Here is a 23327-nt window from a genome sequence, read left to right as displayed (position 1 = left end):
CCACAGCTCCAGGAGCTGCTACTTTTTGAAGAAGAGAAAGTTATGAGAGATCATATAAAATCATGCTCTATTATATTACATAAAAATTAAATAATACCATACTTCAGAGACAGACAAGCACTTTTATTAGCTGAGAAAACACACATGAAATTTGAGTTTAACATGCAACAGCACACAGGGTGGATAGCAGGACTGGGAGCAGAACAGACCTTTTCCATGTCTTAACACAGAGAGGGGGAAAAGAGAACAGCTGAAGTTCCTGAACATGAAACTCTTCCTCTGCTGGGCAAAGAATTACATTGAGAAATAGAGCAATTTATTTTCTGCACTCATTACACTTGCTTAGCAAAAGAAGACCTTTAAATATTTTAGTTTAAAACTAATTGTCCAATTTTAAAACTGCTAAGAATCCAAGGAGTGAATTTTAAGACAGAGTTTTTTTAAGAAAACATTGCTAGTCACAAATTGAACCAAGACTTAGATTAATCACAATCTTCTGTGAAATAGAAGGCATTTGAGACTCCATCTAGTTCATGGGAAAGTGATCTTGGAAGAGCAACAAATAAATAATGTGACCTTTTGACTCTGCTAGCCCTGGAGCTGTGGTAAGTTTGCAGTCAGGCACTTGGTTCCAGACAGGAATTTTCATTGCTGCCGTGAAGTAAATCACCATGAGGAGGAGGCCTCTTTGTCCCTGTCTGCATGGAGATATTTTCAGAGCTCTAATTCTCTTGTGGGTGCCCCCTCCATCAGTGACAGTGTTAATGAAAGCGACCTGCTCAGGAAGCCTGAAATACTGGCATCTAAACCACCCTAGTTAGGGCAATACCAGAAATGCCAGCTTTATCTCTGCTGTGGTCTGCAGTGGGTTTTGGCTAAATCCCATCCCTATGGGTTGGACTTATCCCCAGGGCAGATTTAGTGAGGGAACAAAGGGTACTGCAGTGCCTTTCCATAGCATCATCTTGATGTGGCACTTGAAGGACACATTCAGTTTGCCATTCATGTGCACATATCTTTAGCAGTTCAAAGAAGCTGAATTAATGATGGGAAATAAAATAACATTTGAAAAAAACACTGGTTTTCATGATTATTAATTCAATGATCCTTAGAAACAAACGGTTTTTAAACTTTATGCTCAAGAAGGTAATTTCTCTGAAATTGATGCAGCTGAATTTTGTTTGTTTGTTTTGCTTCTGTAGCCAGGCAGAGCTGTGTCTTCCTCAGTTCACATTTCAGCCTTTCCTGGAGCTATGTCCTCTCCAGAGCTTGAGTTAATGAAATTTGTGAGAACTTATCCTGGATGCCTCAGCTCTACTCTGCTCTGGATAAAAGCTGGTCCATGAGTTCTCAAGTTAGTAGGAAGAAGAGAAAGTCATACTGCACGTTTGATCTCATTTCCTCAGGAACCAGGAACAGCACTCACTTTTGTGTAGCTATAGAAACCTGTGTTTTAAAAGAATGACCAGCTAGTGCAAGATTTGAGATAAAATTGAGCATTGACAATGATGGTTTCTCCTGATGGGTCATCATGCACAAGGGAATAAAAGGCCTTATTACCACTGAGACTACTTGAGTCCAACCAGGCTGGATGTTGTTTTGTTCTACTTGATTCCCATGGTCTCTGTGAGAGCTCAGTGAGATACACCTGGATTCTCATGTCATGAGAGTAAGAGGAGTTTGTGCTCTGTGCAGTTATTACCAGGTTGTCCAAGGAAAATATGGGGAATACAGCTTTTCTCAGCATTCTAGCTCCTGTTGGGGGACCTTCTGCAGCAACAGGCTCTTTCAGTTACTCACTGATACAGCTGCATGAGCAGGCATCTGTAGCAAATGCTCTGTTTGTCTTTGTGGGCTGTGTGGGCTCTATCCCTGCCCTCAGTGCATGTCAAACATGCTGAGATCCATTAAAATGAGTCCTTTTCCTCTAATGTTTGCAAAATCAGTGCTCTCATTGCTGTCATCCCTAGAAGTCTATTACGGAACAGTTCCTGGGACTCAGTTTCTGAGTAGTAGAAACCTCTGGAAAAGTACCACAGCCTCTGCTGTGGTCTGTAGAAACCTCCTCCCCTTCCTCAGCATATGTGCTCAATCTGAACCCGTGAAGTGCTGAAGAAACAACAGCTATAAACTCACTTCTCTGAAATACTTCCTTTTCCTCTTTTCATCCTCTCCCATCTGCTCTTTTCTTGCATTTCTCTTCTTTTGGTGATGATAAAGACCCCCCCCCATATTCATTCTGTGGATTTCCTCCCCCTCAGGCAGCCAGTGAAAAGTACAAATGGCATTTGATGTAAATCAAAGTAAGATTCTCCTAGGTTCCCCCTGCCCCCTTTTCCACACTCTAGGCATTGGTATAATAAAGGAGAAGGCAATGATTGTTATTTAATTTACATTCTTTCAGGCAGATGCCTTTGACCTGTGAGGGATGGGAAAAGACTGGTCAGTGTGGTAATATGTGAATGTCTTAAGTCTGGACTGAGGCTGATTTTTCGTGTACTTAGGCAAAGGTAGGAATGTACCCTCTGCCTTCCTGCTGCATCCTCACCTGCCACACCCCCCTTGTCACCTCTTTGTGGGCAGTGATTCATGGGCTCACCAAGAACACGGCAGCTGCAGATGATTCTGGGTCCAGGAATGGTGATGACAACTGTGGCACTGTTCACCATCAGCTGAGAGACGCTCCCTTAACTGGCCAGAGCAGTCACTCAATGAAGGGAGAGAGCCTATGGCTGACAGCTGTGCCAGGGATTTTCTTGTACTGTGCACAAAAAAAACCAAACTAGAAGAGCTGGGTTAGCCTGACCTGTCCCTGTGCACAGGGGAATAGAGTCTAATCTCCCACTGTGTTGACCACAATATTTCCTCCAACACTGATTCATTTCACCATGACAGAGTGAGGGGAAGCAGCAAGCTGGGTTCTGCCCCTTGTTTCCCCTGTAGGGTGGCTGCACACAGCCTGATGTTTGACATTTCTTGCAGTGAAGTGAGTACAGCTTTTCTCTGGCAAGACTGAGGGAACTAGAACTGCCTGTGCCACAATTTGTTCCCTGGATTCTGCTCACTGGGAAGGCTGGTGCCAGCCTTTATCAGAGCATATGATGTCTTGCAATCAAGATGTAAGTGACTGTGCTGTTAGGATTTTTTCCCAAGTCAAAAATGGCCCTCCGATGATGTAAAATTTTCACCCTTGATGCTACTGTGATGGGTGCACTGTAGTTCTTCTGTTCCCCCAGCACATATTCCATTTCATCGACAAAGGTCCATCAATTAATTCATTTACCATGTTTTCTGCCTTTTAAATACTTCTTAAATTTCCATCACTGGGAAAACATTTAATTGCCCTATGCCTGCAACATGGTTTTAAGTCTGGTTTGTTGCGGCTTTCAGGCCAGACAACTTTATTAACAACAGTAGTTTGCTTTGCAGAGAACGTCTTTCCTAAACAGTTTCACAGCTGATTATGGACACAAATAACTCATCAGAAAAGTTACTGATACTCTGCTTGGCAAGGCTTGAGTCATTATCCAGTTAATGCTGTGGCACTGTGCATTTCCAGCTGTGTTGCAGTGGCATGCAGACCTCAGCAGCTGTTGCAGAGCTCATCAAATGGCTGTTGAGCATCATCCTTGATTTGTCATGAACCTAAAGGTTTCTCTGGGGACTGAATGTTATCTCCTGCCACAGCCTGGCTACACTACAGTGATGCTCCAGCACTGTCGTTATCATACATACACTGCTTGCTTGAATTCTTTCCCTCTCCCTTTTGCTTTCATTATTTTTCCTGTTTGTTGGGATAGTTGGGATCAGATTATTCATAACCTTATGCTTCTAAATGACTTGTCTGAAAATGCAGTCTGGTGTATGCTTAGGGCTACCTGGCTTCATGTCTTCCTAACTAGCTGGGTTTATATTTTTAAAAAATATTTAGATGCCTAATAAAGAAGACCAGAACATTTTGTGTACTGCTCAGGTGTATTGTCCTTACAAAGAAGAATGGAGTTTTAGGTGTAAGTTATGGCATGGACAAAAGTTATGTTTTATGTAGGATTTTAATATTTGCACTTATTCTGGGTAGGATCAAACATAGACAATTTCAAAACTGGAAAGGAAATTCTCAGGTGAGGGAGGGAGGAAGCTTTGTATGGAGTTCACAGAAATGCTTTGTTTTAAGGAATGTTTATCTTCAGATGCATAATACAGAACATGCAGAAGCAAAACCTTATTTCAGAATGTTTTATGCTTCTTAAAGCTTTTCCATGTCTGATTTTCCCCTTTTCATAACCTTCCCAGTTTTCTTCCTTTTTTTGCCTTTCTGACACAATTTTAGCAGAACTGATATGATACCACAAATTGTTTTGGCTCAAGGAAAAAAAGGTTTCCAAAGATTTTCTGACCCACTTCAGCCTTACTGCTGCTGGAAACCCTATTTCAGTACTCATGTGTATCCTAGACACTTGAAAAATCCATCCCATTTTCTGCTGCAAAAAGTGTTTTGCAGGTGCAAGAGATCACAGTTAAGTTTCTGATCCTGGTGGCTAGATTGCTTAAACTCTCTGTGCTTCATGTATTTAGTAATATTATGTGAACAATAATAAAATTGTTTTTCTTTTTGGCATCTATGATTGTCTCGGCAGGGTCTGAGTTATTGCAGTGCCAGTTTTCAGAGCGCAGCTTTTTAACTCAACTAACACCCCCTCAGTCTTTTATTTTGGAAACACCTTGTTCAAATTTCTGCTAAGTGGCCGGTATGTTTGTATGGAAACCTTATCAAAAGAGTTGGAAGTCATTCCTGGCCACATCCCTTGGTCTCTGAGAAACGCCTTAACAACATTGTTTTTCCTCCCTTAAGTTGCATTATAATTGCAAGAGATTTGCAATGGTCACTTCCAGGGACACCCAAGTAGTAGTGACAGAGGAAAGGATTTGTTTGTTTTCACAGAGAATTGTGAATTTTGTGCCTGTACTTCTTGCAAAACTTGCCTGTCTCCATGATTGGGCTGTGAGTGTCCCTGTGACTGCTCCATAAATAGCCTGGATGGACAGAGACCAAACAGAGCACTTCAGCAGTAAGGACTTTTCTGTTTGGCCTGCTGGGTTTGTGCAGGTTGTCATTGTCACTGTCACAAACAGGCTGCAAAAAATATTTTCAGCTGCTTGAGATAAAATGGGCAGAGGTGGAGACTTTGTGTTGGCTCGAAACATTGAGATGTTTTCAGGCCAGAAATGTTCTTTCTGCTGCCAGCCCCCTGAAGACTTCTTTTGGCTGGAAAGCTCATGTGTTACAGCTTATATACTAGCCCAATAAAAGATTCACAATCTGCCTTGTCTTGCTATCAGTCCATCTCCTAAAAAACCTTGTTGTAGCTAATAGTGGCTCATATTTGATTTCTATCCAGGGTATTTTAAGGCTGCAAAACTATGCAGCAGGATAGGTGTCTATCTCAATGCTGTCCTCTGCCTGTTATTATGTATGTTTGTATTAATGACGAGATATCCTGCAGCATTAGTTGATTTAAATATTGAAAGCAAATGTTCTCCTATTTCTCTGCCTTGGGGCTAGGAGTGATTATTCCAGCCTCTTCAGTGTACAGGAATCTGCATCTCTTGAGGTCTCTATTCTGCTGTGAGATCAACATATGAGCTCAGTTTGCAAATTCATCTGAGAAATGCTAAAATTGGCACCTAGTTCTGAAGGTACCTATATCAGTACTATCCCATGGTCAAAATCTTACTTTGCTTTAGAAATGCATTTTTTTTTAAAAGACTTGGCCACTTGGATCAACATCCTTCTGTTTCTGTATTGTTTACATCTGGATGTTTCAATATCACCAGGATACATTATTATGACCCTGGGATGCAAACAGTCCACTGCTGGTGGGTTTTTTTTAGTAACTTGGCAACGTTATCTAAAGCAAAGCAGATTCTTGAAATGGGGACATACTGCAATTCACAGGGACAATGAAAAGTATTTGTGGATTTGTGGTACAGAGTATTTTGCACATTTTAAATCTCTGTTGTATCAATCCTAATCAGAAAGGAGTGCCTGGAGCAAAAAAAAAAATATTGCTGTTTAATGTTTCTGATAAAAGTAGTGTTTGCAAAAAAATGTCTTTAGAAATGGTATAAGAGCTTCACACAGTAGCCTTAACAAGGTTGATGGTGTTGTTTATAAATATGTGGTTAGGGAGATATAAAACTGTAGATCATTGACTTGCTAAGCCATAATATCATTTTCTGAGCTATTTAGGTGTGTCAACTGAATGAATGTTTAGAATCCATGCAGCACATGTAGCAAAAATTTGCATGAAGACCATATTGATTTCAGGTGCAGGAGAAGCATTTCAATGCAGAATAGATGAGCTGCTGGATTCATCTGTATTCTAAATTGTGAGAATGCAGAATTTGCCCAAGGGACCCCTTCTAGTCCTAATGTGAGCTGGTGCAGGGCAGTGGGAGGCGTCGCATACGAGATGTATCGAACGACTGCAAGCTGCAGCTCGTGGGTTTGGTTCCTGGCCTCTCCTCTATACCCAAGGCATTCCATGATAGAATCCATTAAATAGCCTCATTTCTAGCCCTTCACACAAGGGAAAGCTGCTCCCACAATGACAGTCAGAGGGGTAGAAGTAGATGTTACTCTCCATTCTGCTCATGACGTGAGTCTAGTGCTGAGTCACCAGTACTTTTTGGTGGCTGTATGCTGGTTCTGGCATTTAGGGGCTGCAGAGTTGGCATACCAGCACCAAGAGAAGGCACAGCCCTTGCAGAGCAGTGGGTCAAGGGAGAACCTACATCCCTAGTGAATGGACAGTGAAGAGAGCATGGGACATACAGCTATTAGTTACAGAAAAATAACAGGAATTTCAAAAAACTGATGCTCACGTGGGTGATGTGCCTTTTATGATGAAGTGCCTCAGTTTGTAATGATAATTTTGAACATTTTGTTTCTTCAAGCCAATGTCAAGATCTTTTTGTGTCCTCAATCTGGAGCTCATTAAGTGTATGACGCATGGAAAATTCTGTTTATCTCTTAATAATGTAATACTGGGGAAAACAAACTCTTAACCCCGTTCTCTGCTGGACACCTTCTGCACTCCAAATTCTATCTATTTCATATATGTGCACTCAAATATTTGCATATGTGTCTCACTGCTTCTCAGTGTGGATTTGAAAGTTACTCTGTGCAGAAATCTCACTTGGTCATGGAGAACAAAATACACAAGCACAGAGCTCTGGCCCCCAAGATGGCCTGAGATGGAAACACCTCCTTACTGCCAGTGTTACAGATGGGTATTTCTCTGGAGGGAGATATTGAAGGATGCAGTGCATTTAGGAATTTGTTGTTGCCTTGCTTCAAAGTGAGAAGAGAATCAATAATTTGTTAGGCTGTGAGCTGACGTCTTGTCTGAGTGCCAGCTCTGGTGTCCTCCAGGATAAGCTGCCAAAATGTTTGAGGGAGCAAAGCGGGATGTAAATTCCACAAGTCATTTTCCTCAAACTCTTATGTGGGAAACCTTTAGAAGCCTCTCAGTAAGGACAAAATCCTTCTAGGCTTAATGCTTGTTTGAGCAAAATTCCTTCTGAGGTCAGTAGACCTAATCCTGAAGTCTTATCACTTGTTTACCTTGATGGGATTTGAGTGTGTGGGGGGAGCAGAGGGTCTTGGGACAGGGTGTGCTGGAAATGCCTTCCTGGGAGGCTGGAGGAAGCTTGCCAGGCTCTGCAGAAATGTCTGCAAATGTGAAGGGAAGGCTTGGTGCAGTAGAAATCAGCTTTGCTCCCCACTTTCTGTGCAGTGGTAGGAAGTGCAGGTGAGGATCCGAGGCTGTTTGGTGCCTGTGGGTGGCCCAGCCCCATTGCTCAGGGATGGTGCATCTCACAACTCCATGTGTGTGTTCTAAAGTGGTTTCCATCTCAGACTTTCTTTTGCATCTGGATGAAAAAAGCCCCCCAGGCTGGCAACCCCCTCAAATCTTTTTGATTGTAATACAGTCCATCAGAGTGATAAATAGTGTCAGATACAGAAGCAGATGAGAACTGAGATGTTGGTTTCTCTTGTCCTTAAGCTGGAACACAAGGTCTGGGTTGGCAGTGTGACTCCAGGAAAAGAACCTTGCAGGGGGCTTTGGAGCAGGTCCTGGCTCTGCTTGCCCTATAGGCTGTCATAGTGAAACCCCTAAAAGGCCCCTTGTCCCAGCATTGCAAATCATGGCATGCCAGCAGCGCCCTCAGAAGAGATTTCTCCTGCCTTTCTGTTTTCCTCCCCTCTTTCTCCTTGCAAATTGAAATCTATCTCCTTTATAACAGACTCGGCCTTTATTAGCCTCTTTATTAACCTTTCAGTAAGGCTACATCAGCTGAGTGAAACACCATTCAGCTGGGCATATGGTATCATAAAAGTCGCTGCTGGTGTCACACAGCTGTGTACAATTTTGTTTGGTTTGAGGTTTTTTGCTTTTCAGTAAAGAGATGGAAAACGTTCTTTTCTGCTTTCTGGTGAGTGACTTATAAACAGGCTGTGTGAAATTGGCTCTAGAAAGTACAATCAGAAAAATATATAGGCTGTTGCATTGTTTTTATGAATCCCAGGTCATGGTACAGGGGAGATTCTGTGGTAAAGTTTCATTAAAAGTAAAGAAGGAACACTAAAAGATCTGCTTCTGACCCAGGGGAAGTAAACCCTTTTCAAGCCAAGTAACACTGGGCCATCTTGTACTTTATTCCCTGCTGCTTATCTAAAGCACATTTCTTACATTCAATAGATTTCTGCTTCTGGTAGTTTATAATTCCATGAGTTTAAGAGCTTTTGATTAATTAAGAGCAGAGAGATTTTCACCATGCTGCCACAACCCTACTGGAAGAATAATTCTCAAGTGTTTTGCTCATTGGGGGCATATGAGGCCAAAATTATGAATAAGTATCTGTATAACTATACATATACATTTAAACTTATACACATAAATATACAGACATATCTATATAAATACATACATACATACATAAATATACAAATATATATATAGACACATATATATGTTCAGATTATATCTATGTCCATATCCTATTAAAAAAAAAAAGCCTTAGAAGCTAACAGCTTTGGTGAGCAGAAGGTAGGTCCTGTTAGCAGCCTTCTAGGTGGGTCTATGGTTGGGTTATAAGCTATTTGCAAGTTAATCATGGAAGAATTTCAAGAGGTTTGATCCTACAGGTGAAGAAGCTTGTGTGATTTTGTAACTGCATGTGCACACATGCAATAAGCATCCGTGAGGGATGTCTGTACTTAAACTGATCAGACAAGTTTTGTTACTTCTGTCCATTGATGATTTGAAATATGGGAGGCTGAGCCTATTAAGGTAGTTTAGAAATGTCTTTCAAACATGAGGTTTGGTCCAGGTCTGGAGAAGGACATATAGGAAAGGATCACAAAGCAAGGAAATGACTGCATCAAACTGTACATGAACAGAGAGAAGGTAGAATGCATATGAAAAACAGCTGAGTTAAAAGAATGTGTAAATGAAGGGACAAGCAGTTCAGTTGAAACTCACAACTGCACTAACCTTACTGGTGTTGGATGCCTAACTCCACAATAAATCCTGTATCCCACAGCTCAAGATTTAGGAAAACTGAAGAGTTCTTAACTTCATTCCTGTTTGACATCATGAACCAGTTCCTCTCACATCACTGAACCTGGTTGCTGAAAGGCTTGAGCAGTTCTGAGACCCAAAGGGTTCTTAATTCCATGTAGAGATGTTTATGGTGCCACAAGGGAAGCATCTAGTCTGAATCAGCAAATCTATCCTGAGATGAGTGATGCAGAATGAAAGCAGTCAGGAAAAGAAGTATTTGTTGATGGAAGTTATCGAAACACCGCTCATTTTATTAAAGGCTGAAAATCAGCTTTGTTGGATTAGAGAATTTACAAATGTGTCATTTTGCTGCTGCTAAGATCACACCTGTAGCATCATGTACCAAGATCATGCTCTTAATGTCAGAAACCAGACTCCAAAAGAAGTCGGCACCATTAAAGGAGGTACAGAAACAGGAATGAATTTAGCCAGTTTCATCTAGAGAAATGCTTAATGGCAGGATGATCATCTTAAGGGTCATTTAATACCGGGAAAAGGAAATGATACATAACACAAGTAATAACACAAAGAACAGTGAATTCAATTTAATAAAGGGCAAATTCAAACTGGAAATGAGGCTAAACTTTTAGATGGTATGGGGCAGGCAGAAAGGAAAATCATTTGCTTAATGAGGTAGTTATGACAAACTAGGTAAAAATACTCTGTTTTCCGAAATCAGTGAGTGTAGCATTCAGTCTTTCCTGCCTGATACCGTGGGTTCAGTGGCGAGTCCAGCGGTGTTTTGTCAACCTTGTCCATCACGGCCATTAGTTGCATTGGTAATCCATGTTTGAATAAAGGCACTATGGCAGCATTGTAGAATCCTTCTTTTTTCTCTAACACTGAAGAGAGAAATCGGATATTTTGTATTTTCTTAATATGAAACAAAAACTTAAGCGCGCTGTGGTTGTACAGGTAATGGAGATTTACAACCTCGTACAATTTTGTGCCTGGTCAGAACTGTCAGGCTGGGGGGAACTCTTCATTGCCTTGTGGGGGCTTGGGCGCTTCACTCTTCCCTGTTTTGAGCACAATGGACAGCTCAGAGGTACCTGTTGGAAATCCTACTCTTGTATTCCCTCCTACTGTTTCCTTGAAACAGAGCTGACCCCATGGCTGTTGTTACATGATGAGTGATCTTAATTCCCCACCTGCAGGGCTTGCTGCTCCAAATGGGCTCTTGAGCTCCTGCCTGCTTACAGCACATTTTAGGAGCATTTCTGAAAACAGCCTGGTATCTGTTGCCAGGAAGACATTATGAAAAAGAGACTACAAATGCAAACTGCCTGAACCTCATATCTGAGTAAAAGTGAACCAAATGTATTTCCAGTGCAAATTTACTGGAACTGGTGAACAGTGCAAGAATTGATACTGGTATTTAAATCGGTGATTCTGATACTATGAAGACAAATGATTAACAAAACTATTTGTCTCTTTGTAGCACAGCTGATAGTTCTGGCTTTATTTTAAAAATACTGATAGGCACAAAGTACCTAATTGATGAGGTTGCATAGGGATCCCAGATAACAGTTAATGATTGCCAACTGATGAATTTTTCAATATCTGAAAATGGAAGGGTAACATTCAGTGCATGGAAGTGGCTCCTATTGTCCAAAACAGATGACAATTACTGTGTTTAAGAAACAGAATTGTCATAAGGATTTGAGCTGTTAAAAATTAAATGCAATATTTCCAGGATCTTGATAATCATCAGGAAATAAATGTAAAACTGTGATCTCATGTCATTTGGAAAATTAATGGAATAATCTGATGGGCAGAGCTTGCTAGGGATCTAACTGTACACTGGAAAATAAGTCTTTAGGCATTGGTCTCTGTCAATAGCAATGGCAGTGGAGAAGACAGTAGATTTTATTCTGTAATTACCTGAAATGAAAATGGGAGGTGTCCTAAAGAGAAATAGAGTAGTGTTGCTTTTAGCAAAGAAAATAGGTTAGCCTAAATACTAGCATTGGTTGTTACATGCTACTATGGATGTGTGTGTTGGAGAGCTCGCTGGAAGATTAATTTATTCCTGTAAAAATATTGCTTTATAGAGATCTTCTTTAAGCTTTGAGATTTTCATTGGAGAAGTGGAAAATTAGCAGTTTACAGCTACCAGAAAGTTTCAGATGGAAACCTGGTTGCTACTCAAGTTTCTTTCCTCCTTGCAAACACATAAACACTTGTAGGAAATCATCTGTACTGCTGTGGACATTATTTCCTCTGCAGTACAAATGAGTCCATTTGTGCAATCTGTCCTTGGTTCTGCAGCATCCCTCACTGGATGTGTAAGTCACTTTAGCTGCAACCTCCACTCTCCAGTTGTGAGATTTCAAGATTTTGCTTCTAGGCTACTGTTGAAATCGAAAGTTTGTATGTTGCTTGAAGGACTTGCCATCCCAGCTGCTTTCAGATCTCTGCTTTTTGGTGAAAATTAGTAATAAAGTGTTTGTGATGTTCTGTGGAAGGGAAGGCAGCAGTTGCACTGGCAGTAAATGTCAAAGAAAGAAGCTGTAAAGACTGAAGAAGTAAATGCGAATTATCAGGAGTCAGTGCAAGAGATTTGGGTGCAGTAACTCAATCGTTTTGGCTGGGGAGAGTCACAGATTTAATCCACCTCTCATGTGAGGCATTGAAGCAGTTCAACAATGACCTATGAAAGTTACACTAGTAGTGTTCCAGGACCATAGGAAAGCAAACACTTCCAAAGTGTTTTGTCAAAACATTTTTTGAATCAATATAACACATGACCAGTGTTTATCAACTAATATGTGTCAGGTACTGGATGCAGCTACATAACTGATTCAAGCTTTAGTCCTTTTATGCTGTGAAATTGAGTTGCTCCTTAGGGTGCAAATGCCAAGTAGTCTTCCCCTAGCAGATCTCATCTTTATCCCTACGTAAAATGGGCAATGCTCTGTGGGATAAGGGCAGTCTTTCCCGTGTTGTTCAACTAAGGAGTTACTTAAGATACCTTCCCTCCTTTCAGTAGGTGTCAGTCACATTTTTTTGGTTAGATACCATAGACTAAATCCTGTGTCTGCCCTGGATCTGTAGTTGAACAGAGTAGTTCATCACCAGGGGGAAACAAGTCTTGCTTTATAACTGTTCATAACTCTTCATTTTGTCTTGGCTTGTCAGTGTCTGGCAGAGTGTCCATCCTTTGTACCATTCCTCTTCAGCTCACTAACAGAGCCATCATTAGCTCTGCATATAGTGACAGGCTTGGGGATTTCATTGCTTTTCCAAAGTTTCCTTCACTTTTTATTGGGTTCTCTTTGAAATTTATTTTCTTTTTAGATGAAAAAGGATGGGTTCTGCTCTGAATCTGTTCTTTGCTCTGTTCTTAGCACTTGTAGTTACTATAGGACTGCACTGACCTGAAGTGATGCTGCAACTGTGCTTAACATTTGTTTGGAAAAGCATTTATGATGCTGGCATGTGCATCTCATTTTGATAGGTTTGCTTGTACTGTTTAGAACAATCTGAGGAGGTTTATAATAGCTTGTTTTGTAATACAGACACAAAGAATTAAGTAAAGGATTTATAAGTAATCTCTTTTTTCCTCTAGCCAAAGAAGTACTGTCATGTTTTCATATATCAGCTTACTTAGGGTCAAAGTTGACTTCTCTCTGAATTTGATAGGCATATATAAGTGCTGCATCTGAGTAGTTCACAGAGGGATTTGGCACTTTGATTTTTGAATGCAGTGCCAAAAGTGTGGAGAGAACAGTGTAGCTGGAATAGAATGGAGCCCATGCAATGACAGAAGATACATTTTCAGCAAAAATTACTGTGAGAGGCGACGATGACTTAGGAAACCAAATGCAATTAAAATTATTGTAACTGAGTTGATACTGGAGGCAGAAAACTGCTAGCTTTTGATATTTGCTAGCTAGGCAAAAACTGAAAATATGTGTTTTCTGAGAGCAGAGATATGGAGGAAAGATGGCTTATGTTTAAGGCTCTACACGGGGACTCAGAAAATTGACTTCAGTTCTTTCCTGGCTGCCTCACAGGATGCCTCTGTAGTCTTGGGGACGATTTCAAAGTTTTCACCATATGTTTATGCTACTTCTAGTGATCTGGAGCCCTCATTTTTGTTGGGTTTCATGAAATTCTAGCCTACTAAGTAATATTTACTCACTTGTGTATACCAGAAAGTAAATCAAATGCTCTTTGGGAAAATTAAACTGAGTCACATTTACACTGAATAGGGTTTCTGTGTCCTGGTTAGTGATGGATGAAAAGAAGGCCCTTCAGAAATTATGACATATCAGATTCAATTCTCAGACCCAGAATGGGATAATTTAAATTGTTTCCAAAAATGTTGAGAGGAGGGAAAAGGGATAAGGGGAGGTGGTTCTTACCATGAAGTTTATGAGCTATTTTCCCAGGATCTTTGTCACATAACTCAGGAAAGAGGAAGGACATGAAGTAGAGAGATCCTTCCTCAAAGAGAACTTTATAACACTATTATTTGTATCAGCCAAATGCAGACGTACTTCTTTTTTAATGAAGGAAAAATGTGCTTTTATTTTTTTTTTAATAGATAAATCATCCACAAACAAGTTTATGTGAAAACTAGAAGGAAGAAGTCCGAAGAGGCATGCCAGAGAAGGAAGTTTCCAGAGTGCAGGGGACTCAGAGAAGACTGCAGTGGGACTGCCTCTGAGAGGGAGTGTTTACATCGCCCATTCTTGACGGGTTTACCTTCTGGGACTCTGACCTTGGACTGCTGCCGGGACGTTTGTCTTGGACTTGTCCTCTGGGCTGGTGAGTTAGTGATGGAATGACACACATCTCTGTTGGGCTGAAACATGATATTTGCAGATTGCTCAGTGTGAGGGGTTTTGGTCTCTGATCATTCTGTCTCCTGCTCCAGTGATGAGAGGATATGTCAAGTAGTTAAGCACAAATCTGGAACTGGAATACTTGGCCACTGTTCCTGAGGCTGCCACAGCCTATTTGTGATTTTGGAAAAGGCAAAGAATGACAGACATTAGATGCAGCATTTTCAAGTGGTTCAATGTCTTAACTCTGCTGTCATTAGACTCAATGGGACTTAGTCTCTTGACTTTGTTGGTAACCTTATATTTGGACTGTCTATAAAGCATGTAGCTTCCTCTAACCATTTGGTTATTAAAAATGTGTGCCTACTGCAGTATAGGGAATTGATGCAACTTTTTAGCTGCTGTTTAATGGGCAAGGAAATCACAGTTAATTAAAAAGGTGGGTCACTGCTGCAGGCCCTGGTTACATACCATTTCAAATCCAAAATAGTGTTGGTATGTTTTGCCAGAGTTCATTGTTATACAAGAACCTACTACTTCTCAGTTACTCAGGTCAGATAGATGTGATATAGTATAAGCAGGGGAATGCTGAGTAGAAATTGATTTGTTTGGTCCTAGAATATATTCCACAAAAACTCAACAGATTTTCCACAGGAGAACTACAAGAAAATACTATAATACTATTTATAGTTTGTGCTCATTTTGTGCTGTCTGAAACTAGGAAGAGTTTCCACTCTGGAAAGGTTATAGTTTCAGTTTGGAAAATGGAAAGACATTTTTAAACTTTTTATTGAAAACTAATTTTTGATTTTGACAGAAATATAAAATGTTTCTCTCTGATTTTGTAGAATGATGGACACAACACAGAGTTTTCCAGAACAACCCATTTGGTCCCATCCTTTTGATTCATTTCCCTTTGGTCTGTCTGGCAAAGACATATGGGTCCAGAAAATGTTTTTCCAGGGGAAGTGTCAGTTGCAGTCCTGCAGACAGCTCCCAGGCTGGGAGTGCTCTGAAAGAGAGGAGATGTGAAGGAGGTTGCAGGAATCAATCAATCAAGTGGTGCCATTAGCAGGCAGCAGTCTGCAGAGACGTGTTCAGAAAGCCCCAGAAATCCCAGACACACTGTTCTTTTGCAGGTTGCTATACTGAGCATAGACTTGGTCATCTCACAAGGGAGAATGGGATCATATGGCCTGATTCTGCTGCTGGACAAAAATACACACTCAGAGGGGCTGAGTGCCACAGTGCATAGAGAAAAAAGGGATAGTCATGTGCTCCTTATGCTCCAGAGACTTGCTCAAGCAAGTCTCTCCTGTACCCTGGGCAGTCTAGGGGCAGAGGAATGTTATTTTATTGAGAAATGTTTGACTGCATATCAGGGATCCTAAAAGCCCTGTGAGTTTGATCTTAAAATTTGCTTGGACTTCCAGTACTTTGGTTTGTGGCATGGCTGCTGCAAGCTGGGGGTTGCTGGCCTGTAAAGGCACTGCTCCTTTGGCTGTTTCACTGGTGTCCTGCACTGTGAGCTGGTGGGAGGCTGAGCAGCCGACAGGACTGGCAACACAGGTTTGGTCCCCTCTCATCTCTGCTTTGAAAGGCCTGGCAAAATCAAAAGACTGAATGTCAATGTCAACAGATCAAGCTTTAATCAGAAGAGTCATGTTGGAAATGTCTTGGGCAGAGCTGCTCTCTGTATCCTGGGTCTGGCAAAGAAACAATGTGAAAGGTGAACTTGGCTCAGTGGCTTTTACTTCTTTGATTTTCCTTGCCCAGAGTGGTACATTCTGCACCAGAATGGTGCAGCTGTACTCTTTGGAGGAAGAATAGAAATTTTCTTTAACTAAAGATGTTTGCAGTCACTTCCTGTCTCTCCTTGAATTCTTTTCATATTCATATTCATGGATTTAGTGCTAATGAGAACCATAACTATATGTTAAAAATATCATCTGTCCCTTGAAACATCTCTTGGAATAGCCAAAGGGGAAAAATAGGTAATGAACAACAGCTCCCTCTAAATTTTTGACTCATCTAATCACCTAAATTAATCAGTGTTAAAGAAAAGAGTGCAGCTTGGTGTGACCATCCAGGACACTCTGTCTGGCTCTGTGACTTACCCTCCCTTGCCTGTATATCCAGTGTGCTCTGGTGTGGGATTATGCTCTGTGCTCAGGTGCCTGCCATACTTAACACTGTGTAATCAGACTGAATTCAGGACAAATGTTGGCTATGACAGAAAACTATTTCCAAGCAGATATAGGTCTAGTTTAGGTCTTTAAGGATCAAACTTTCATCTCCAATTTAAATCCACTGAAGGAAAGGGTTTATCTTTCACAGCTCTTGAAAGAACCTAGAGCTAAGTACTGAATTTGAGCGCTATCCCGGGCCCTGCCTCTGTCCTTCCATGCATATGTACATGCTTTTGGTGACAGTCTTAAGTGAATAGTCCTGGGAAAAGGCAGGAATGAAACTAATGCCTAACTCCAGGGTGTTCTTGCAGGCAATGAGGAATAGTGTCTGGGAGGCAGTGGCTTGCAAGTTGGGGTTCCCCCCATTCCCCAGTTGTGCCACTGGTTTGCTGTAAAATCCTTTGCAAACCATTCCCCTTCTCTGGAGGTTCAGTTTAGCTTTTGTACAGCAGGAACAATGATTCCTTTCAGCTCTGCAGCCCACAGTGGTGATTGCACGGGGCTAATGAGCAGTAATGCTGCCTTCAGGGAGCTGCAGTGCTGAAGACACTCTAGAGAGTGTTTTGTGCTGGGAGAAGAATAGATCCTTAAAATATTTAATCAACAATCGCTGGGTATATATACCCCCACTTCTGGATTAAATACTCTTAGTGATTTAGGGCTCTATTATGTCTTTACCTCTTTTGTTTATCTCATGTTCTCATCAATCAGAGCTTCACTTTAGACTATGATAAAGCACCTTAACCATACCTTTACTGGCTATAGTTGTTAGGAAATCTTCTACATATTTTTAACCTTTTTAAAATAGTGATTCCATCCTCACTTTCTAAACTATCTTGACTTTTTTTAAGGGGAAACAATAATGAATTTCCATATGGGTTATACCTTGTAAAAAGATTATCTCCATTTGCTCTTTTTAGAAACTTTTCAGAAGGGAAGGCACTGTCCCAATGCACAGAAGCAATTTTTCTTTTCAATGGATCCTGTGACTCAAATCTAAACCTTTGCTCTCAGAGGAACACTTTTCAAATGTTTACTTACTGCTTGATTCCTGATAGGCAGTCTGGAAAAAAAAACAGATGAGGTGTTACTCCTGAAAGTTATACTGCTTTATATTGTTTGAAAGGCAGAGATTGAACTGATTTGTCTAGCAGCTTGCCTTTTCTCAGCTGGGGGAAAAAGCTCCTTTGTAGCTCAGGCTTTTATCAACAATCCAATAAAAGTTTCTTATATATATACATAAAAAAATCATACAACATATAAAACTCTTTATCTTGATGGCTGCAAAGTAGTTGACAAATTTGTCAAGTAATTTGTCAGCTACTTTCCTCAAAAGTTATCTCTTACTCCAGAAAGTTATCATAGAGTTATTTCCATGTTAGGTGAAATTATTCTTGCTGCTATTAGCCTTGAAATAACAGTCAGACTTGTAATACATGCATTACAAAATTTTAATCTACAAATTTTAGAAATGTTTTCCTAGTCATTTTTCCTAGCTGAAAAAGGTTGTTGTGTATGGGCAAAAACTGCATGAACTAATGGGGATGCCTGCTCCTCTGTGGTACCACTGCACCCATCCCAGGCTTGGAGAGAAGCCTCTGGGCAAGGAGTGAGTTCTCTTCCAGGGGCCTTGTGAAGTTCCTCACAGCAATTTGCCCTTTACCTCATTTGTGACACCTTGACCTTCCATGGCCACAATTCCATATAAGCCTTATATATCAGCAGTGTTTCCCTTTTCTGGAAGGGCTCTGGATACACATCCCACGTGCATACACACCCTGAATCTGCGAGGCTTCATCAGAGGATCCTCTTGGCTCCTGAACCTTTCCCCTGTGCAAGTTGTTGGCTACCTCACGAGCAGACTGGTTGCAAGGTGTCTGAGGGTTTTGTGAAGGGATCCATAGCAGGAGTGTGTTAATGGAGTCAAGTGCAATTTATTGGCTCCAGTGGATTTCACAGCGCCCTTGGCGTGTTCGTGCTTCCTGTATGAAACTTGGCTGAAGGAGGCAGAACTGCAAGACATCATCCCAAATTCCAGCTAGGATGCGTAACTTGGCTACATGACACTCTCCCCTCTTTACCTCCCCCCCTTAACTACTTCCCATGTTAAAGAGTTTCTCAGAACTCAAAGGGGAATGAGGAAATAATCTCCAGGCCAATGATTCTCATAAGTAGAAAAATTGCATAAATAAATTAGCAATGATTAATAGGAAGAAATTGTCGCTTTTCTCACTTGCCTGGAAGTTGTAGCTTGCTGAAATGACAGTCTTGGTGTCGTGGGGTTGGGATGCAGAGAGTGAATGATGGAGGTAGGGATTTATTTTATATATTTTTTCAAATTGAAAAAAAAAAACAGAAGTGTGATTTATTTTCCTTTGCTGCAGCCTGCTCCAAATTTTCAGTTTTACATTAATAGCTGTGGGAACAGCAGTTCTTACTGCCATATACTTTAGCTATTAACACTGTGTCTGATTTGACAGTACATCTCTCAATTTATTTTTTTAATTCCCTTGTGATCATAAAATATGTATCAGCCTTCCTTTCTAATCTCCTTTGGCATGTCCAGCTAGTTATTTTGTGTCTTTTCTCCTTTTGAATTAGATTTTTCTAACAACATATACTTAATCAGAAAAAAGAAACCCTCTATTAAAACTCTCTTTTAAAAAAATTTGAAACCTGATTGAATTCATATTTAATAGAATGATTTCTCCAGTAGCCCCTAACAGCTTTCCATCCAAAATGTTTGCTTCACTGATATTTTAATTGCTGTAATAATCAGCATTCTGAGTACGAGGTCTTTCCTCCAGCTCAGTAAATCCATACTGGCTGAGTAAAGCATGTCTGTGATTTATGTGCAGATAAACAGCTTTGGCTCCTATCCAATCACTTCATCAGTTTTAATTCGGCTGCCTAATCAGTAGCAAACAGGAGGGTTGTTTTTTGCTGGTTTGGTTGTTGGGTTTGGTGGGGTTTTTTTGCTTTATTTTGTTTTTAACAGGGTTGGGGGTGTTAATACAGGGTTTGGCATGTTCCCCAGAATGGCACAAATAGCTCCCCATTTCTCATCATCTTTGTGTCAAAATCAGCTGTAACTTTCTGAAAGAGTTTACAAGAAGGGGATGAGATGCCAAGCCGTGCCTTTGGGCTTTTGTTGGTATCTAAGGAACCAGGCAGATATGCAGTCTGAACAGCCAGTCTGCTCTTATCTCATGGTTTATAAAGGACATCCCTCAGATGCCTGAGAAAAGTGGAAGAGCTCATACAGAAGCAGATTTTGTTTACTCTCTGTGTTTAGGGGTTGATGCCTTCAAAATAATTTCCACAGCAACTGCAGTTACTGTTTCTTACTCAGCAAAGTGGCTTGGGAGGGTCCTGGGAGGTGCAGGGGGCACTGTGGGGTGCAGCTGAGCAGGGCTGGGACAGGAGAGCTCACTCCCCCCTTTCCACCCTCAGCCTTTTGCTCGCTGTGAAAGTCAGCCATGGGCATGGCACTGTACAAGCCAGAAGGCTCCAGATCACTCCAGACTGAGGCTCTTCGAGATTAAGGCTCATGACCCCAGTTCCTGACCTCATTTTTGTCTACAGTAACCTAAGCAAATGCCTGTAAAGGTTAAAATACTGCACCATTTACATTATCATCTATTAGTGCCATGTGTCAAGAGGTGAAGCATTCTCTGATTTATAAGCAGCCTCTGAAGGATTACAGAGAGCAGCCCCATTTTGGACATCAGATCTAGGGCAAGCAATACCATCTGTAATAACAAAGCTTACCTAAAGAGCTTAGCAGGGTTTGAGTAGTAAACCATGGCTGTGTGTCTGTGAACCATGTCAGCTCTCCTGGCTGCCTTCATTTCAGTGTGTAACTGTGCCTGGCCACTCCATTTACACTGGGAAACTGCAAGAGGTATCAGTAGCTTTTCCTCTGTATCTGTTTTTCTCCTGATTCATAGCAGCTCTTGCTATGCAAGCAAGGGGCAGGCTTGGGAAAGCTGTGCTAGGCTGTGGGTACCATTGGAGTGCTTTCAGGGCAGATTGACTGGGAAGAGAACACTGGAATTGCTACTGTACCTTTTGGGGCATTCACATCATAACCCAGTTAACACATGCCACCTTTTTCCCATGTCAGGTTAAACCCTCCCAGCTCTGTGTTTCACTCTTACCAGGAATCTCAACCAGAGTTGCTCAATTCAAGCTTTTTGGCTCAGCCTTAATTCCTTGCACACACCCATAGCTGTAGGGGCTTTAAATAGACTTTTGAATCATCATGAAATTCAGAGAATTAGGCTGGGCTGGAGGGAAAGGCAGGGCACTGAGTATGTGGCATTTTGGGATCAGTTCTCTGTGCAAATGTGGGTGTCCCAAGGGACCTTGGGTGAGGTGTGTAATCCATCTGCTGTGTTGGATTTTTCATAGCTTGCAGAAGGGCAATAACACCTTGTTGCCTTTGAGTGGCAATGAGGAAAGAATAAAACCCATTAATGAAGAGAAGACATTTAGACACAGTGGTAGTTCTGGTACAGTTCCACCTCCACTAACAGCACTCACTGTGCTTTTTATCTGGAATGCTCAAAGACTTTTCAAAAATTATTTTCAAAAATGTGTGTGGAGGGGGAAGTTTGGCCACTATACTGTTGTTTATATTATACTGGTTCTTTTTAATTGATGATAGCCCTGTGGAGGGACTACCAGACTTGGAATTCTCCTGGCTTTGATTGAGCACAATCTGTAGGTTTGGTTCTCTTGAACTTAACAGGAGCTCTGAGCATTCCTGTTAAAATTGATGGGAAATGAACTACAAGAGTCCTGAAAAATGAAGACTATCCCATCTGTCTATCTGCTGCTTTAATGGAGAGATGAGAAAGGTTTCATGCTGTAACCTGGCAGGGAACTCAAATGTCTGAGAAGAAATTTCAGTAGAAGGCTCAGTGTCTTGCAGATCAAAGGGTTCGTTTAGGGAATCCTCTATTCTCTAGCCAAAGGGGAACTATTATGTTAAGAGGCAGTATGCAGACCAGAATTCTTCTGCTAATGAAACCTAGAGCTTGTGCTGTCCAGTGGCTTATTTTATAAAAGACTACCTACCAGTCCTGGAGGTCTGAGCTAACAGATGGATCTTGTTTGCTCACAAGCTGATGTGTTGAGCTCTGATCTGTCTCCTGGGATATCACTGAAGAAGCATTTCCGCTGTCACCATTTTGAAGAAGCAGGAATTATCCGAGAGTGAAGACAGAGTCATTTTGGTGGGTGCTCTGTCACCCCTGGGTTCCTTTTGGTGTCCCACCTTCAGGATTCAGCCCTGGCAGAACAGCTGCAGAAATGTTCACATCTTCATCCCTTTCCAATGATTTCTTCCATGAGGAAAGACTGATAGAGAAGGAAGGAAATGTGAGAGTCTGTATGCATGTTAGTCTTCATATGTTGAAAGGGGGGACTGTGAGAGCCTTTTCTGGGTTATGGAAATGTGATGAATGAGGTTTCTTGATGGAAACAATTGCTTCAGTCCCCTCAGCAAACTGCATGACTAGTTCCTCTGTTTCTGCAGTTTGGTTTTTTTCAGATGGTGCTACATTTATCATGACTTTCCTTTATAATTTTTTTTCCCTTTTTACCCTCCCTTTCTCTTTTTCCTTTTCACTTTTCCTGATTCATACTGTATAGAAGCCATTGTTCAAAAAATAATTACCAGGGTGGTAAGAAGTCTGCCTATAGCTAAAGCCTGATGGCCTGTCCCTGAGTGCAGCACCTTAACCTACAGAAGCCCTCTGGCATTATATAGAATTTTGTCAGATCAGATACTAGTTCCCCTAAAAAAAGCATTTTGTCTTTTTAGTATGTCTATTCCTTGTCTATGATATAGCATTAGCAGCATGTGCTCCTTCTCAGGAGCACAGTGAGGAAAAACCCATCTGGTTTGTGAATGCTCAGACATGACTCTAATGGAAGCCATGTAAATAACTAGATAAATTATTTCACTGAGTTTGTCTGTCGAGCATAATAGGTAGTGGGGTCAGCATCTCTTTGCAGTGATTCATTTCCTACTGGCTAAGTGGGATTTGTGCTCAGAAGCCATTGTACAAAAGTTTCCTCCAATTTTTGCTGTCTTTCTTCTCCCTGCCTACACTTTTAGGTCTTTGATCTCTTGCTGGTGAGCTTCAGGGAGCAGAGACTACCACGGCCAATGTCTGCACTGTGCTCAATGCAAAGAGTTCAGGCACAGGGTAGGCTTTGTGGTGCTGCCACTATTAAAGGATAAATTAGTACAAAATATTCTAGAATTTGTTAGAATTTATCATATTTTTTTACCTTTTTACTTTCATGAGACTATTGTGGGGTTTGGTTAAGACATAAGGGTGAGAACAGTGACAATAACCTTTCAGATGTGGGTTTCTCAAGCAAATTTGTTCATTCTGAGCTTTGCTTTTGGTGTTTCAAAGAGGGGGTTTATGGCTCACAACCAGTGTGCAGGCTCTCTGCTCTGCCATGCCTGCTGTGATACTGGGGGCAAATCATGTAGGCTGCACTCACACATCATCTGTCTGCAGCTCCTGCATTGACTTGAGCAGTTCAAATAACTCTTGACTAACCTGAGTGCGTCTGTAGTTCAACTGGCAGAATGGAAGGTGCAGCGAACTCCAGCAGGAGTGAATGATGAGGCATGGTGATGGATGATGAGGACAGGAGTGTTCCCAAAGAAAGCATTGCCTTGAGGAGTAAGA

The 23327-nt window shown here is 41.2% G+C and overlaps 1 protein-coding gene across 4 annotated transcripts in view; it reads left to right on the top strand.

Annotated features, from left to right (window-relative positions):
* SEMA5B (semaphorin 5B) overlaps window positions 1-23327 on the top strand; it is a 267399-nt gene that overhangs the window by 58152 nt on the left and 185920 nt on the right. For all 4 annotated transcript variants that reach the window (XM_033064123.1, XM_033064122.1, XM_033064124.1 and 1 more), the window contains exon 2: window positions 14182-14405. The gene's annotated coding sequence lies outside the window, so the exon portion shown is untranslated. The remainder of the gene's footprint in view (window positions 1-14181; window positions 14406-23327) is intronic.

This window comes from Catharus ustulatus, chromosome 7 (genome assembly GCF_009819885.2).
Source record: "Catharus ustulatus isolate bCatUst1 chromosome 7, bCatUst1.pri.v2, whole genome shotgun sequence".
Classification (NCBI taxonomy): Eukaryota; Metazoa; Chordata; class Aves; order Passeriformes; family Turdidae; genus Catharus; species Catharus ustulatus.
This window is presented reverse-complemented; position numbering and strand designations above follow the sequence as displayed.